We start from the raw sequence: 18,070 nt of genomic DNA on the forward strand, positions 1-18,070 counted from the left end.
AAGAAGAAAGAATGGTGGAGGCTTGTCCGGCATGGATCGGATTGCTCCACGGGCTGGAAATGGTGATTGGTGATTGTGCTGGACATGAAGTGCTACTGATTTTCAAATTTGCAGCCATGGACATGAAACCCGAAACACGCAAATAAGCGGTAATTCAAAATTTTAAAAGGAAATTTGAGATTTTATGGCTTTGGATTGATGAAATGTTGTTCATGTGGGCTAAAAATTGTTCATGTTGCTGTTTTCTATGAGTTCTTGCTGGTCATAATCAAAAAATCAGAAAGATATGCATCTTATGGTTCAAAATAATACATTAAAACACGTAAAACATGAAAATCAAGGGAAAATGATGGTTTTTTGGCATAAAAATGGGAGAGTGAATAGGAACGCCAACTAAACTTTCATTTTTCTGCAAGAAGGAACTAAGGGCCACAGCCCATAACCTGTTTTGAATTTTTAGTAATTAAATAATGCAGAAAAATAAGGGAAAATACCAGAAAAGGGAGAAAAAACCCTAAAAAATAGGGAAAAAATACATTTTGGGCTTCGAAAAATAAGGATAAATAAGAGTAATGTTTGTGAATGTTTGTGGGAACTGAAGCATGAGGATTTGCCTCAGTTTAACTCCACCTTCTTGTTCTAGTGTGTCTTTTTCCGTTTTTTTTCACATAAAATGATGTCAAAATACCCCATAAATCTATGCAACGACGCAATATTTAAAGGGGGAAGGGTAGAGGAGTTGAAATATGTCTAAATGCCGTGTGAAATGAGGGAAAAGTTGCTGATTTCTATGCATAGCATTTAGGACGGATGATAATTAAAATTAAAAGCTTAGTAGCACGAGAATCACCTCGGTGCTAGGCCCATGCAACGAAGCACGAACGGTAGTTGGAAATCATTAAAAGAATGTTTTTGCACTTGTGCACGATACTGTTTTGCTAAATGTTTGAGCACTAGGCATCCACCAAATGCATAGAGCATGAAAAGAATTTAGAAAATATCAGTGACCAGCTCCTGGACATGCATTGCAATTGGTTTATTGGAACATGACCTACGATGAGAGGCACTGAGGTACCCATGTTGTAGGCTAGTCGTGGGGTCTAGGGGAAAGAAAAGTAAGGAAAATGGTACATTCCTGGACACGCTTATTTGGTATCTTGAGCGACTTTTGTGCGAAATGTCTAAATGTTGAGCGATGCATCGAGGGGCCAATCCCCAAGGTGTAGGAGAGTCGCAGAGGGTTGACGGCATTCAGCCGTAGGAGGAACCCCATGTGTATGTGATTCGAGCCTTTTGGCTATGTGAAAAGGACTCCCTCTGAGGAGTAATATTGGGTTAGGATCAGTTGGACTACAACGTATTACAAACGCAATGTTTAGGAAGGCAGATATTTTGATAGACGCTCCTGGCTGCGAGGCCGAGGGGTTGTCTTGTGCGTAGTGACGAGGCCCGGCTAGTGCATGAGCCAGTGCCGGCCCGTTTTTAGGTCCATCAGTGGTGCGTCTGCCGGGAGCCGCTTAAAAGTGGCGGTTCTCGAATCCTGGTTGTTTAGGGACCAACTACCAGTTTATGCCAAAGGATACTGAGACGAAAGAGCTAGGCGACGTGCTGAAATTTTTAGGAGATATTCTCCTAAGCGTAGCAGCGCTGAACCCTTACGAGGGAGTGGATCTAGTGGTCTTGGGGCCACAAGCAGTAAGTTAGGAGAAGGTGGAAGCTCTAGTGCTCCCCTTCCTTCTATAAGCCAGTCCACGTCAAGTACGGGAGATGTAACCCAACCGTCCCCTATTCCTAGTGCAAATCCAATCCTTGTCATGGCGCAGCCTATTGAAATTCCAGTAGGAACGACAGATTTTCCGGCTCTAGGTTACCCACTACCCATTTTTAATGGGCTAGTTGAGGAAGATGCGGAACTCCACATTAGGGAGTTTCAAAAGCTGATGTTTAACTGTTGCATTCAAGAAGAAGGACATTTAATGATGTTCTTCAATATGACTCTCAAAGGAAGAGCCGCTATATGGTATCATGGTTTAGAAGCCGGAACCATATTGAATATTGATTCATTTTATGGAGCTTTTCGAAGGGAGTTTGCCCCTAAAAGGGGTGGGCAATATTGGTTGCGTGTACTCAACGTGACCCGCCAACAAACCACACGAGGATATTCGTGCTTATGCGAAGAAGATAAAAGAGGTTTTCTGTAAGTTGGACACCTCTATTCCTATCCCCGCAGTTGCCCAATTGCAATATTTCCTACATGGTTTGGACTTTAATATCCAATTGCAGTTGAATAGTGTCCCCTTGGGGGATATAGATATTGCCATTACACGAGCACAAGAGGTGGAATCCCGACTACAAGCAGCCTATGCTTCTTGAGGCGATTCGAACATGGGTTTAGTATTGGGAAATAATGTGGCAATGGCCAATGGCAGTAGTGGTCAAGGGATAGCGATGGCTAACCCTAATGGGAGAGGGAACATGATACAGAATGTCCCTTTATTACCAACTCCCCCTAGCATGTCGATGCCTACGGGCAGTCAAATGATTCCAAATTGTGGAAGCCAAGCAGTCAATTCTAACACCATGCCTGTGGCTCAACAACCAGTGCCTAATCGAATTGTTAGGCCGATGGAACGACATGGTAATGACCAAGGCTATGAGTCGAGTTCTTCCAATGTTCTTGGCGAGGTTAAGGACATGATGAAGCATTATACCAACATGATTACGGAGCAGTATCGACAAATAGCCGTTGATGTCAACTTCCTTAAAAAACAACAAAATTTGATAGGAAGTAGATATCCAGATGAGGGTGCACCGTCGAGGTTTAGTTGCAAATGGTGTGGTGGGCAGCACTATCCAAGAAATTGCCCAAATGTTAAGTGCGACATTTGTGGAAAATCTGGCCATTTAGCAGCCACTTGCTGGAGTAAGATCAGTTCCCTCCAGCGAGGAAGTCGGCAACCAGGGCCTGTTAATCATCGTGCCCAAGGAAGTGATTCCCAGCAAGAAGATGGGCCTAAACAAATACTTCAACGACCAAAGACTACAGTGGAGGAGCTACCCAGTGGTAGTGGGGTTAGTTTGATTGAGGCTGTACGCGTTAATGATGCTGAAACCTCTAATCTGCGAGCTGTCCTTACAAGAGGTCAAAAGGGTAGAGAAGTCGACAAGGATAAGCCTGTCGATGGAAACCCTAAACAAGGCGACAAAGGGACGCAAGTTTTGGATCCTGCCATGGAAGGGGGACCTTTGAAGCTCGTAGAAAGTAAAGCCGATAAGGAACCACCAAAGAAGAAGGTGAAAGTTAAAAAAGAGGCAATAAAGCCGGTTCAGCAACCTAAAGAGCGGATGGTTTGGCATGAAAAGCGAGCTCTATCAAACTATCATGAATTCGATTTGGCGAGCTCTCTTTGCGAAGTCAAGCCGGATGTGAATCTTTTACAGCTTATTAAGCTTTCCCCAGGGGTACGTAAGGAATTTAGAAAGATTCTACGTACCGGGTATATCGTAGAACCTTTGGGTATTGCGCGAGTTGGTGATGACTGGTTCGAGCATGTTGAGAAGCATTGCCCAAGGGTTGCAGCCTATGTCGATGGGATATTAGTAGATTATGCCATTGTCGACACGGGATCATCGGTCAACATAATGAGTTCTAAACTAATGGAAAGGTTGGGTCTTGCGATCCAGAAAGATACCTCCACAATTCTCAGAATGGCAGATGATAGTTTGAGACAGCCGGAAGGCTGCATTACTAAGGTCCATGTCACTGTTGCAAATATAGAATGCCTGTTGGACTTTAGGGTGATTCGTTTTGCAGGCCGTCCAAGTTACCAAGTATTACTCGGATAACCTTGGATCTTGTAAGCGGATTGCCAAGTAGATATACCCGCCGGTCGATTGATATTTGGCAGAGGTGCCCAGCGTGTGGTAGTTGATGCTTATCCTGAGTCCCCGTAGAGTGAGAGAGCTCCTCTATCTCCTACAGAATTGGAGACATTAGAAGATTTATCTGGCAGTGAGACATCATCGAGTGATGAGTCTAAGGAGGGATCCACCACGGAAGACATCTATCAAATCACTTTGAATGAGCCGATAGAGGGCCAAGATCGTATAAGAGATGCAGATGTTATCGAGCTAGACCTTGGTACGCTTGATGATTCGCGGCCAATCAAATTAGGTTCTATGCTGAGTTCAGCAGAAAGGGAGGACTATGTGGCCTTGATCCAGGAATTCCGTGATATCTTTGCTTGGAGTTATGATGAGTTGAGAGGCATCCCTCCTAGTCTTGCTGTGCATACAATTCCGTTGAAAGAGGGCAGTCGTCCTGTACGGCAGAAAGTAAGGCGTATGCCTTTCGAACTGAGGGACGGCCTGTTTGAAGAGTTACAAAGGCTTCGGAAAGCGGGTTTGATTTTTCCTGTGCAACACATGGAATGGTGTTCGCCAGTTGTGATTAGAAAGAATAATAATAATCAAATCCGATTATGTGTAGACTTTAGGGAACTGAATAAGCAGACAGTTAAGGACTACTACCCGTTGCCATTTATTGACCAAATTTTGGATCAATTAGCGGGTAGGGAGATATATTCGTTTATGGATTGCTTTGCAGGATACAACCAAATGGCAATTGCAGAAGAGGATAAGTTGAAAACAACTTTTATCACTGTATTTGGTACTTTTGCCTACCATGTGATGGCCTTTGGTTTATGCAATGCGCCTGGTTCGTGGCAACGAACAGCAGATAAGACATTCGGTGACATATCCCCTGAAGAGTTGAAGGTGTTTATTGATGACTTAGGGGCCGCCACCGTGAGAGTGAGGCAGTTGATCATTTTAAGAAAATGCTTCGAGCGCTGTAGACAATTCTGCATCGCCCTAAACACGCGGAAGTGTGTTTTTGGAGTGCCTTATGGGCTGTTGCTGGGTCATGTGGTCAGTTCGGTAGGAATTGCGACAAACCCCGAGAAGGTTAAAGTTATAGTTGCCATGGGTCCACCACGCACTCTGAAGGAAGTTCATAGCTTTCTGTCTTCGGTTGGTTACTACCGTAGATTCATCAACGCCTTAGCAGAAAGAACGTTGCCGCTTACAAATTTATTGTCCTTTAGCTGTTCGTTTCTATGGGGTGACCCTTGTAAGGTAGCATTCGAGGATGTGAAACAGGAGCTAGCAAGAGCGCCCGTTTTAAAAGCACCTAAAAGAGGTGAGGTATTCTATATATTTTCGGCAGCCACCATGTATAGTATCAGCTGTTGTTTAGCCCAAATTTGGGAAGAGAAGTGGTACCACCCGATTGCTTTTGCTAGTCGGAAGCTGGGGGTATCCGAAATCAACTATACTTACATGGAGAAATTGTGTCTAGCGATGGTCTTTGGGACCAAGAAATTCAGGCATTATATTCTCTATGAGAAAGTCGTGCTTTATACGAAGGCGGAGGGGCTTCGGCTATTGATGAATAAGCTACAGCCGCCTGATCGTCTAGCAAAGTGGTTGATCACTTTGCAGGAATTTGATTATGAAATCCGTAGTAAGCCACCAAGGTTGCAAGGCATCGTGGAATGTCTTGTGGACTTTGGGGAGCCAAAAGAATCTGTGGCTGAAGGTAGTGACATGGAGATGTTATTTAAATAGATACGGCATCTATTCCCTCCTGGTATGCTGCAATAACGCATTATTTATCGACGGGAGAGGCTAGATCCGAATTATCTAAAGCTGCGAAAAGGAAAATTAAGCAGCAAGCGTTAAAGTTTGCTTTGATCGCAGGTACATTATATCGGCAAGGGATTGATGATATCTATCGTCGGTGTGTGATGCCTGACGAGGTGCCATTCATTTTGGAAGAGTGCCATGATTCTGTTTGCGGTGGCCATTTTGCTGGACGGCTTACAGCACAAAAGGCTTTAAGAGCAAGTTATTGGTGGCCTGCCATCTTCCAGGATGCGTTTGCGTATGTTAAGAGATGCGATATTTGTCAACGACATGATAGTCGAGAGAATAGGAAACGACCACTCACCCCTATTATGGCGATACTTCCATTTGAGAAGTGGGGAATAGACTTTGTGGGACCTATTACTCCGTCGTCGACTACGCAAAAGCGGTACATCATTGTAGCAACTGACTACTTCACAAAGTGGTCAGAAGCACGTGCAACAAGGAAAGATGATGCTAAAGAAACTGCTAGTTTCCTTTTAGAGCAGATAATATGCTGGTTTGGTCCGCCGAAAGAATTAGTGTTGGACCGCGGAACCCATTTCCTGAATAAGGTGATTAAAGGTTTGACAGAGATGTGGCAAATCAAGCATAACAAGACAACCCCATATAATCCACAAGCCAATGGGCAAGTTGAAAGCACCAACAAGCAGCTTCTGGGCATCCTGTCCAAAATTGTGTCGGAAAAGAAACGGGATTGGGATAAAAAGTTATATGTGACAGTGTGGGCCTACAATACGACTTTCAAACGAGCCGCTGGCCATACCCCGTTCAAGTTAGTATATGGGGAGGAGTGTGTCTTGCCTTTAGAGATTGAGCTGCCGACTATTCGGTTTGCCATCAATCATTCTTTGAGCGATGAAGATGCACTTTTTGAGTGCTTGACGACACTAGCACATTTAGATGAGCTTAAGTTGCAGAGCTTATTGCACCAAGAAGTGGCGAAGCACCGAATGAAGCAGCTACACGACCTCAAAGCCAAGAAATACACCTTCAAGAAAGGACAGCTTGTTCTATATTATGACGCACGACGTGAATTATTTCCAGGCAAGCTAGAGCCCAAATGGGATGGGCCCTATAGGATCATTAGGATAGGAAAGAATAAATCCACAATCTTGTTAGCTGACCTTGAGGGGATAGAATTTAAAAATAAGGTTAATCTTAATAAGATTAAACCTTATTATTTCTGATTGCACTAATGCTATGACTGCCTTGCAGGTCTAGGCGCGGTCGAGCAAGCATCTGCAAGAAAATCGTGATAGAGGTTGATGGGTCGTCTGATCCCTTATTTAGAACACCCATATTTAGAACAGAGGTATCATCAAGGAAAGCTCATTTGGTGGAGCAAAGGATATAAGGTGACTGAGCAAGAAGGCGGGACATTTATTTGGGAGATCAAGGTCTTCTGCCATCACTGCCTACAAATTTTGACGAGCATCCCTGTTGAATTCGATGATGATGGAGGGATGGAGCCTACAGTCCACCCGTTGAATATGCTGAATTTCGATTACCATAATTACGAGTAGAGTTCAGGATGGCGGGATATGTAAACCCTTTATGGATGTACACCTTGTACTTTGATGGGGCGTCCAGGGGTGCATCCAAAAAAGGAAGTGTAGGAGTTGTCATCCGAGACCCCCGACGACGCATTGTCATGAAGTTAGCTGCTTATCTCGGGGTGAATTTTACCAATAATATGGCCGAATACAAAGCCCTGATTATGGGTTTGAATATTGCAAAGAAGGGTGGTATCCGTCAGTTATTGGTGAAAGGGGACTCTCAGTTGGTTGCCCATCCTTTGCATGTACCATCATACTGCCATAGCCTTGCTAGACGAATTCGATAGAGTGTCTTTTCAGCTGATTCCACGGAATTGGAATCAGTTTGCCGATTCTTTGGCTAATTTTGCGTATGAAGAAGACCTCTTCTTTAATTGTGGCCCTTGTCCCGATATATCTATTGATGGTGAGACAGGACCTGGTCGTTTGTGGGGTATGCTTTCTGAACATGCCCTCTTTGGCAGACGATGGTTGATCTGGGTGATGCAGAGGGTAAGCGAGACTCATCTGCCTTTATTATCTTGGTCCCATAGATTGATTCGACGACATGTGATGCGAACACCTCTTGCGATATACGTAGGAGGGATAGGTCATAATTTAATGCACCTAGTTTAGGGCTACAAGCCCTGTTCCCCTGGGAATGGTATGCTTTGATGTCTATCATGGTTGTTTCCAGGTGGATGTTATGCATAGTCATGTTTTGTTTCATTAGGCCAAGAGGGCCGATTCAGTTTTGTAGCAAAGTCATGTCCGATTTCATTAAGCCAAGAGGGCCATTTCCCTGTCTAGTGCGGGTGCGTTTAATCGGGTTTTTGTTTTAAGTGTTGTGCTGGACAGATTCCGTGGTTTGTGGACTTTGGTGGAGCCTGGAGGAGCCTTTGCTACGATGGAAGCTTCTTGTGGCCAATCCAGGTGATACCTCTCCTTTACGAGTACCTTTCTTTCCTAATATATGTGTATTTGTGCTTGTCGAGGGGATACATTTTGTTGGGGACCGGCAACCAAGGCATGAAGTCCCAGGTTTAGGCTAAGTAAGTTTGCGGGAGGTCGGAGTAGTCACTACCTCCTGTAAAGCCATTGTCAGGCATCGAAAGACTTGTTATGGAAGGACGTCCTAGTGGCCCTGTTCTGCTAGCCTGCTAGGCAGCCGTTCTAGGAGTTCTTGTTAGTAGTGAGGCAGTTAGGGAAGCCTACCAGAAGATAATAAAGATGATGCCCAGAAACTTTGTACATCCTAAAAGATGAATATAAATACGAAGGTGTGTAAAAAGGGGTTCTAACCCCTCTCAAAGAAAAGAAATGAAATGAAATGAAATGAAAATATATAAGCAGTTGATCATTGCCTTGCGAAGGCCTGGTAGGTTCCTGGGGACGAGTCAGACCCGGGGCCGATACCTTGTCTTCCTAAGGGTGGCTTCTTGGTGAAAATCAAATGAAATGGCAAAACAAGGAAGGCTGGAGCGAAAATAAAAGTGAGCGTTAGAAAAGGATTAAGTGTCGCCTTACGAGGGCTTGGTAGGTTCTTGGGTGCCGAGACAGGTCCTGAGGCCGATGCCCTGTTCTCCTTGCGTCACTACGCTCAGCTCCCTCCTTTTTACATGCCCAAGTATGTTCATCCAATAACAACCCTAAAAGAAGACATGTACTGAAAGAAAATATTCCTTGATTAGGCTATAGGAGTCCTCGCCTTGTAGGAGCTCCTAGTTGTGTTGTCTCTAGTTGGTAAGTAGTGCAGACTACCACTTAGGGCAACCTCTTTGATAGGTTTTTTTTAGTTTGGCTGTGTTGGAGCAGCTGGTTCGTGACTCACTTCGGATCTTCTATTAGATGATGCTAGGCCTACTCCTTGTGGATGTCATGCCTTGGTTCTGTCCTGGGGGAGGGGGAGCATTGTGCTAAGTTTTATTATATAATTGTTTTGTATCAGTTTGATGCTTCTTTGGTTGTTTATGTGCAGATATGTTCGTGGAATCGACGGGCTGAGTCGCCCTATCCCGTGGTCGCCAATGAGAGCGGAATTTAGGTGACAGGAAGTGCTTAAAAATAGCTAAAAATTATGAATATCAAGGGAAAAATATTCAATGTCAAAGGCGGCTGCTCGATCTAGAACGATTTTAAGCGTCAAAGTGCTTTAAAGGTGCCCGAGCGACACTTGTTGATTTTTCATAATTTTTTAGACAGTCGTGCGGGTTGACACGAGCTACTGGCCAATGCGGGATGCTAAGCCGGACGCCCAAGATTTTTCAGAGCTCAATTCCGAGTCCGAACGGGGAAATGGCCAAGAAACCGGTCAAGATACGAAGAGGTGGACTTATTTTTGGCCAAAGTGGGAATGACCCTTGGGAGCCCAAGAAATTTTATGCAACATGAAAGATAGCATAAAATTGTGGTGAGAGAAAAGAAGAGGAGAGAAAGCGCCATCACGTCCGATTTTTGCGCTCCATGGATGATGATGCTCCCTCCTGCCTTTGAGCAACCCCCCAATCGACATTGGGCATTGATTCTCCTCTGAACCCTGAGTCTATCACCGCCCTTCGCTCGCGCAATGATGCTCTCTTTGAAGATCTCTGATTTCAGTCTTTCTCTCTCCTCCCTCTCTCTCTTCTAAAGGCAAGTTCATGTGGGAAGAAGAAGGAAGAAGAAAGAATGGTGGAGGCTTGTCCGGCATGGATCGGATTGCTCCACGGGCTGGAAATGGTGATTGGTGATTGTGCTGGACATGAAGTGCTGCTGATTTTCAAATTTGCAGCCATGGACATGAAACCCGAAACACGCAAATAAGCGGTAATTCAATATTTTAAAAGGAAATTTGAGATTTTATGGCTTTGGATTGATGAAATGTTGTTCATGTGGGCTAAAAATTGTTCATGTTGCTGTTTTCTATGAGTTCTTGCTGGTCATAATCAAAAAATCAGAAAGATATGCATCTTGTGGTTCAAAATAATACATTAAAACACGTAAAACATGAAAAATCAAGGGAAAATGATGGTTTTTTGGCATAAAAATGGGAAAGTGAATAGGAACACCAACTAAACTTTCATTTTTCTGCAAGAAGGAACTAAGGGCCACAGCCCATAACCTGTTTTGAATTTTCAGTAATTAAATAATGCAGAAAAATAAGGGAAAATACAAGAAAAGTGTGAAAAAACCCTAAAAAATAGGGGAAAAATACATTTTGGGCTTCGAAAAATAAGGATAAATAAGAGCAATGTTTGTGAATGTTTGTGGGGACTGAAGCATGAGGATTTGCCTCAGTTTAACCCCACCTTCTTGTTCTAGTGTGTCTTTTTCCGTTTTTTTTCACATAAAATGATGTCAAAATACCCCATAAATCTATGCAACGACGCAATATTTAAAGGGGGAAGGGTAGAGGAGTTGAAATATGTCTAAATACCGTGTGAAATGAGGGGAAAGTTGTTGATTTCTATGCATAGCATTTAGGACGGATGATAATTAAAATTAAGAGCTTAGTAGCACGAGGATCACCTCGGTGCTAGGCCCATGCAACGAAGCACGAACGGTAGTTGGAAATCATTAAAAGAATGTTTTTGCACTTGTGCACGATACTGTTTTGCTAAATGTTTGAGCACTAGGCATCCACCAAATGCATAGAGCATGAAAAGAATTTAGAAAATATCAGTGACCAGCTCTTGGATATGCATTGCAATTGGTTTATTGGAACATGACCTACGATGAGAGGCAGTGAGGTACCCATGTTGTAGGCTAGTCGTGGGGTCTAGGGGAAAGAAAAGTAAGGACAATGGTACATTCCTGGACATGCTTATTTGGTACCTTGAGCGACTTTTGTGCGAAATGTCTAAATATTGAGCGATGCATTGAGGGGCCAATCCCCAAGGTGTAGGAGAGTCGCAGAGGGTTGACGGCATTCAGCCGTAGGAGGAACCCCATGTGTACGTGATTCGAGCCTTTTGGCTATGTGAAAAGGACTCCCTCTGAGGAGTAATATTGGGTTAGGATCAGTTGGACTACAACTCCCAAACCTCCTCAAACTGGACTTGTGAAATAATAACCTCGTGGGAAGTTTTCTTAATAACAGCTAAGCTTTGTATCCAATATCTTTTCCCTTCTTATTATCCTGGAACATAAACTGAATTCTGTCTGAAAGGAAAAATTGCAGAACAGGGTACTTTAGCTTGCCTTTTCCTCTGGTGTTGATCCTTCAAGAAGCAAACTCATTGTAATATTGATTATGAGTTGCAGTGCATTCACCTCACCGCAGGCAATATCCACATTAATACAGCTTTTAGCACAAGGGCTGCGCAATGGAACAATCCCCACGGCCACCGGTAGAACTACTAGCAGCCAAATCTAAGGAGAAGGGTAGTGCCCGGCCACCACCCACCACCTCTCAAGACCCACTGCTCGTGGTAGCAAAAGCTAAGGCTCAACATCCTAGTGTCCAATGGAGGCCTAAACAGTCGCAACCACCACCTAGGAGTCGTCGCACACAACCTCAAAAGACCCGAAGCTCTAAACCTAGGACACTAAGGCGCAATTATAAAAATTGGTGCATAATCAAGCAAAGGTGGGTCCCTAAAGCACTCCTGCACGCGCAAGGCTACTATGAGGGAAATGCCTGGATATGGATCCCTAAAGCTCACATGACAAAGAACACCACTCGTATGCTACCCCCAAGCCTGATCACCCCCAGCCCCATAGAACCTCAAAACTATAAATCGCAGTGCACCTGAAGCCCACATCCATCAAGCTCATCCATACACATGCCCAAGAGAGTTGAACAAGCCTATCAACCCAAATGATAGACAGCGTCACAAGAGTCATCATGCGCTAGAACCCATCCGAGTACAATGATCCAATCTAAAGGCAACCATCCATTAGAAGTAGCTGCTACTCCCCCGGCCCTAAGCCAAGAAGCCCAACCGAAACCTCAAAAGCACCTGCAACCACAACTATCCATTGTCAAAGGCTCTAGTGCTATCAAATCCCAACCACCAGCACATGTTAAACCCTCCTATGAGCAAAAATCATTTTTGACACTGGCCTCAGATCTAGCCCAAGATACAAGGGATGACATGATTGAGTGCATTAGACAGTTCGGTGCCACCTTCAGAGAGCTAGCTCTGAGCTACGATCGCTTGGACTTAGGCTTGTTGCCCGAACCTTTTGCAACTGAAGTTCATACGATGCCTTGTTCTTGGGAGACATTTGAACTTGCCTTCGCAAAGGCAACAAACTCCGCTGATGTATTGCTCAACAGTGAGATCTCTAAAGAGCAAGCCCTCAAACAGCGCCTCATCACGTCATACGATCAATGAACCACTTCTGCCATCACCGATTAAGAAATTGTGGAATTATCCAAACTTGCTGAGATTGAATCCCCATTCTTGCGGCACTGATACACTCTTAGGTTGCAATGGGAAGTAGAGGGATGCCAAATCATGACAAACGCTGAGCATCGCCGTGCAATCAAAACAGCGGAGTATGACCCCACTTATATCGCGCCAACCTCGTATAGAGTGTTAACCTCTCTTCGCAACTGCCCCCTAGAAGAGCACATCAAGGGACACCCTTACTTCGATCGCCTATTGACTGAGGAAGAGCTACATATTGCTCGCCACAGTGCCTCTGGTGACTTTCTAACAGATGTTCTCACTTACATTACACACATTGGCACTCGCCCCTTTGATCTCGACCGCGCAACTCAGTTAGAATACAACCCCGATTTCTACACTTGGTTCCTATGTCGGTAACTCCTGACCCATTGCTGAATGACCTTAACCTCCAAAACCTTCAATCCTAGGAAGGATTCTTCTCGAGCTAGGAGGGGAAGAGAAGTGAGGTAAATCAATTAAAACCAATGAAAATCAAGCAAAACGCATAAGCACGTAAACAATGAGCGAGGTAGGAAAATGCCAAGAGAATTTTGAAATAAAGGGAAAAAAGTTAAAGACAGAAGGAAAGACTCCACATTGGATAGGATTTTAATGCTTTCATTCAATAAACATATAGAGTCTTTCTTTCTAGACTATGACTTTTCTTGTGAATTGTTAAATGTGGAAGCACTAATGGAAACGTGGGATTATGATAGGAACAAAAGATGTTGCAACAAGACCGTGCCCACCGACTTCCGTTCACAGAAGACGAAAGAGCACAGTATAGCATCACTCTGGAGAGCCACGCCTACAACCCGATTAAGTTCCGAACCATTCACAACATAGAGGGTGTGGTGGCCAAGGAGGAAGCGGCCAGGAAAGTCATCAAACAATGCAACTTCACCAAGTATCTCGACAAATTTGCGCAAAAACCTGACCACACAAAGTGTGTGGAGTTCCTCAAGTCTTACGACCCTGACAATGAGTGTGGCACTGTCATAGTAGGAAGGGGAGAAAACGCCAAACAGGTACAGGTTCGCTTAACCCTTGCCTTGGTGGAGAAGGCATTGGGACTGGAGCCAAAGATAGAGAAGAAGGAGAAGAGGGATGTATACGTCATGCTGAAAATGAGAAAGGAGGACGTGCTAACAAACGACGACATCAGTATCTAGGACATCCCTGATGCGGAAGCCAGATTGCAAGAAAAACTAGTACACGCGCTCTTCTCCAGCCAATTAAGCTAGTACACGCGCTCTTCTCTAGCCAATGCTACAATGCCTTAATGCATCGAATCAGCGTGCCTGTGTGTTGGAGAACGTAGTGGCCCACACCCTACATGAAGTCGACTGGAATGGTTATGTGCGCAAAACTATCGACCATGTGGCTAAAGAACTGGCTTTAGGAAGCACACCAGCAGGAGGAGAGTCCCCAGCTTCCAAGGCCACGAAAAAAAAGAAGGCCTCATTATTGCCTATGGAAGCATTTTGACTGCGCTCATCTAGGAGGCAGTGAAAGAGACACAGGATGCAAAAGAAGGGGAAGGAGAAACTCGAGACAGGTCACCCCCTCACCAGGACCAAGAGAGATCTAGCGATAAGACCGAGACTGATAATGAAGGGCAGGGGCAAGAAGAACAATTGGGCAAAAACCAGGCCAAGGAACCCAAGAAAAGGACAGCGCAGAAGAAAAAGACGGCGGATGAAGGCTGCAAGAAGGAGAAAGAGGATCTGGAAAAGGCAAAAAGACAATCCCTCAAGGAGGTCGAGGAGAGGGAGAAGAAGAAGAAACAAGAAGAAGAAAAAACAAAAGAAGACGTCAAGAGGGCTAAGAAGGTGTCAAAACAGGAGGCCGAGAAGAGAAAAAGAGAAGAGCATGAAGAAAAAGAGAAACTGGAGGAAGAGTACATGAAAGCTAAAGAAGAAAGGCAAAGAAGAGCTGCGGAGGAAGAAGAGCAACTAAGAAGGAAGGAGGAGGAGGACTTGGCTGAAGCCACACGACGGTCCATTGAGCAACAGCGCATGGCTGATGATTTAGGAGCCTGGAGCTCGCTGAGGGAAGAAGGGCCTAGCTCTAGCATGTAGGTACGAGAAGTCACGTCGCCCGCTGTCTTTGAAGGCAAAGGCAAGGCCCTCCTCCATCCTATCCCCACCCTCATGGTGCCCTCCACTGAACCAACCACCCTCACCCCCTAGCATCCCCACCAGCATGGAGGTTTCCAACTTCATGGCCTGGATGCAGTATTTCATCAATAAAGAAATGGCCCAGGGAAAGAGCACGAAAACCACGGCCATGGGGCAAAAGAGACCAATCACAGATGCTAAGTTGAGACAGGACCAGAAGTTTCCGAGAGTGGAAGCCTCGACCACCCCAACCCATGCAACAATGACACCACCAGCCAGTTACGACGAATACGTCGCACTGAGTTGCTCTCCCAATTGGAGCGGGCAAAGGAGGAATTTAGGATGGCTGTGGGCTGAGTTGGTGGTGGAAAAGGAGTCAGTAGCCGCTTTTCAGCTTGAAAAAACCCGCACAATAGCCATACAACAATGACAGATCTTTGACCTCAAGCAGGAATTAAAAGCCAAGGAAGACATGGAAGAAAGCTACAAGCAGCGGCTCGGGATGAGAATCAAGAACTGGTGCAGATGCATCGGGAATATAAGCTTCTCTTGATGCAACATGGGGAATTGGAGGGGAAAACCGCTAACATCAAGCAAATGATGGAGGAATTAAATGTCAAAGAGGAGGAGAGAAAGCAAGAGAGGGAGCAGCAACAAAAGGAGATCGAATCTATGACCACTACACTTGGGAAGGAAAGAGCACAAGACTATGAGCAAAGAACTCAAAGCCCAGAGTAGAAGCTTGTAACCCTGGCACAGAAGCAAGGGGAAAGCATGGAGGGAATGAACAAAATAGCAGAGGAATGGGCAACGAGAAATGGGTGAAGACACTAGCACAGTGCCTTGCTTTGGTAGAGAAAGAAAAAATCCTTGCAGAAAGTAAAGTAGACGCCGCCCAGACAGCCCCTTCAGTACCCAACAACATGCCTTCCTCAATACATTGATGGACATGACCCACCCAGAGGGAAAGGAGTCATTGGAGAGGTGGTGCAGAAAAAATTGAGCATTGCACGCAGAGCCCTGCATGCGGGGCTACAAATGCCACCCCAACCTGTGGAGGTTAGGCTAAGCTTAGAAGAGCAACGGAAGTACCTACTACTGGCTGGCCTAAACCCCTAGGAATTGGACGCACTAGGCTTTGAAGAAGGAGTGCAACTAGAAGACTGGCTAGGGGAGGAGGCTGACCTTAAGTTCATTATGGGGAGAATCAGAGAAGAGGTAATCCCACAACCCCCCTCGCCGCATGTCCAAGAACAGTAACAAACTAATCCATCCACGGAAAGACAAGCCGCACTAAGGGAGAGACAAAGAAAATTAGTTGAGGAAACCAGGAAGTAGTTAAGAGCCAAACCGGTCGTGCAGCCGTCCCCGCACCCCTTCCACCATGCCTTGATGACCTCCCGACTGGATTCCACGCAGAGCTGGTGATTTGGGAATGGTAAGAAAAAGAAAAATACCCATTCACCTTCAGCTTCCTCATGCCTAACAACCTACGGAGGGTCCTACCAATCAAGGTGATGGAGGAGATGATTACGGCTAGCGGCCAACTAGGACAAAAATGGCTAGAAGAAAGGGAGAGGACCCCCACTCTGTGGGGAAGGGAAGAAGCAAAGTTTTGGCAAAATAAGGTGTTCGAAACACCATATACTGTACAGGGCTACAACTGCCAACCCCTATGGAGGAGGCGAGTGTGCAATATTAGCATGCTCACCTGGATAGCCTTTTGTACCACCTTGCCCTATGAGAGGAACGACCCCACATTCATGGCGTATCCTCGTAGGGTAGGTGTGGATTTTGTTGCCACCCTCCATCGACGTCATGATTTCCCCATCATCTACAACTCCAATGCCGCCTCCTTCGAACATACCCTCCTTTTTGACTCAAGAAGCCTAAATGATTCCATGATGCGTTTTCTCATGGACTTCTCTTCATGCCCCGATCCAGCTTTATAACTACTTGTAATTATCTTAGTCTACTTAAGCTGCTACTCAAGTAGGACCCGACCCCACAAGAGTGTGGCTTGCCACCCCTCTTTTTTGACCCTAACACCATTGACAGTTGTGTCATGGCGCATTTAATGGTGAGAGCTAGCCTTCTCCCCTCCTTTTTCCTAGCTCTCCTAGAGGATATGAATGGCAGCCAGTTCACTAGGTGCAACCATCCCTTCCTCTCCACCACCTCTCTCCACGTTCGCATGAACCTCAAAGGGTACATGCAAAGCCATCAATTTTTGAGCAAATCCATCTGACCCCCTTCTCCATCTAAATCAGACGAGGAAGATTAGGTACAGACTGTCGTTCTACTAAGTGTAATACTACCAAAAAAAAAAACCAAGGAAGAGCAAGCGAAACATTACACATAGAATGGACAAACAACTCATTCACCACAGCACTTAGCACCACGTAGAGCACGATCACTGCACCTAGGGGTCCTCAAGTTAGACGTGCCCAGTGGCTTTGGTTGGCCGACTCAGCTCCTAACCCCCTAGCCCCTTTTTGCTTCCCTATTTTATGCTTAGGGCCCATCAAGGGCAAGACATACTTAGGGAGGTCACATTTATCTATGGTTAGACCTATCACCCTAAGCTACTTGCATTGTACCTCTTGCACGAATGGGACCCCCAAGCGTGGGATATCATCCCAGCTTCCAAGCATCACAAAGGCGACCACCCACTGCCTTCAAAGGCCCCCGTCAACCACTTGTTATCCGTTCTCCAACAAACTTTACTACCAATCTTCCACAAGCACCCGAATCTACACATGGCTCTGCCCTTACATGACTACTATACCAATTGCCCCTTAAACCCCAACAGTCACCAAGAGTGACATGGGATTGGCACCCATCTCAGAGGGGGGTAATGTTAACCCCAAGCCAAGAAGGCGAAAGAATGAATGAAAAAGTGGGAAGAAGATGAAAGAGGAGCAAAGGCACGCAATCGGCCTCTAAAGATAAGCCAAGGCCAAAAGCGTAATTTTAAATAAAAAGCACCTCAAAAACTCCAAAAAATCGTGTAAAAGAGCACCAAGCTCCCTCCTGTGCCACTTGTAAAAGAATAGACGAGTATAGGCTTAGGGCATGAAGAAAGAAGAAGGAATTAGAAAAAGGGACCTTGCCACAATGGTCGGTCATGTAAAAAGAGATGGGCACCCACGGGGTTTTAGGGTTTGTATATATAAAGTTCAAAAAGTGAATGGAAGCTCATTCTTTGGTGTGTGGCTAACAAGAGCTCTTCTTTTCTTCTCTTCTTCTCCTCTTCTTGCTTGTGTGTGCTCTTGAGAGAGGGAGTGTGAGAGGGTGAGTGTGTGAGAGTGAGGGATCAAGAGGGTGAAGC

This window comes from Lygodium microphyllum, chromosome 21 (genome assembly GCF_053477565.2).
Source record: "Lygodium microphyllum isolate KBCC chromosome 21, Lygodium_microphyllum_v1.1.10, whole genome shotgun sequence".
Classification (NCBI taxonomy): Eukaryota; Viridiplantae; Streptophyta; class Polypodiopsida; order Schizaeales; family Lygodiaceae; genus Lygodium; species Lygodium microphyllum.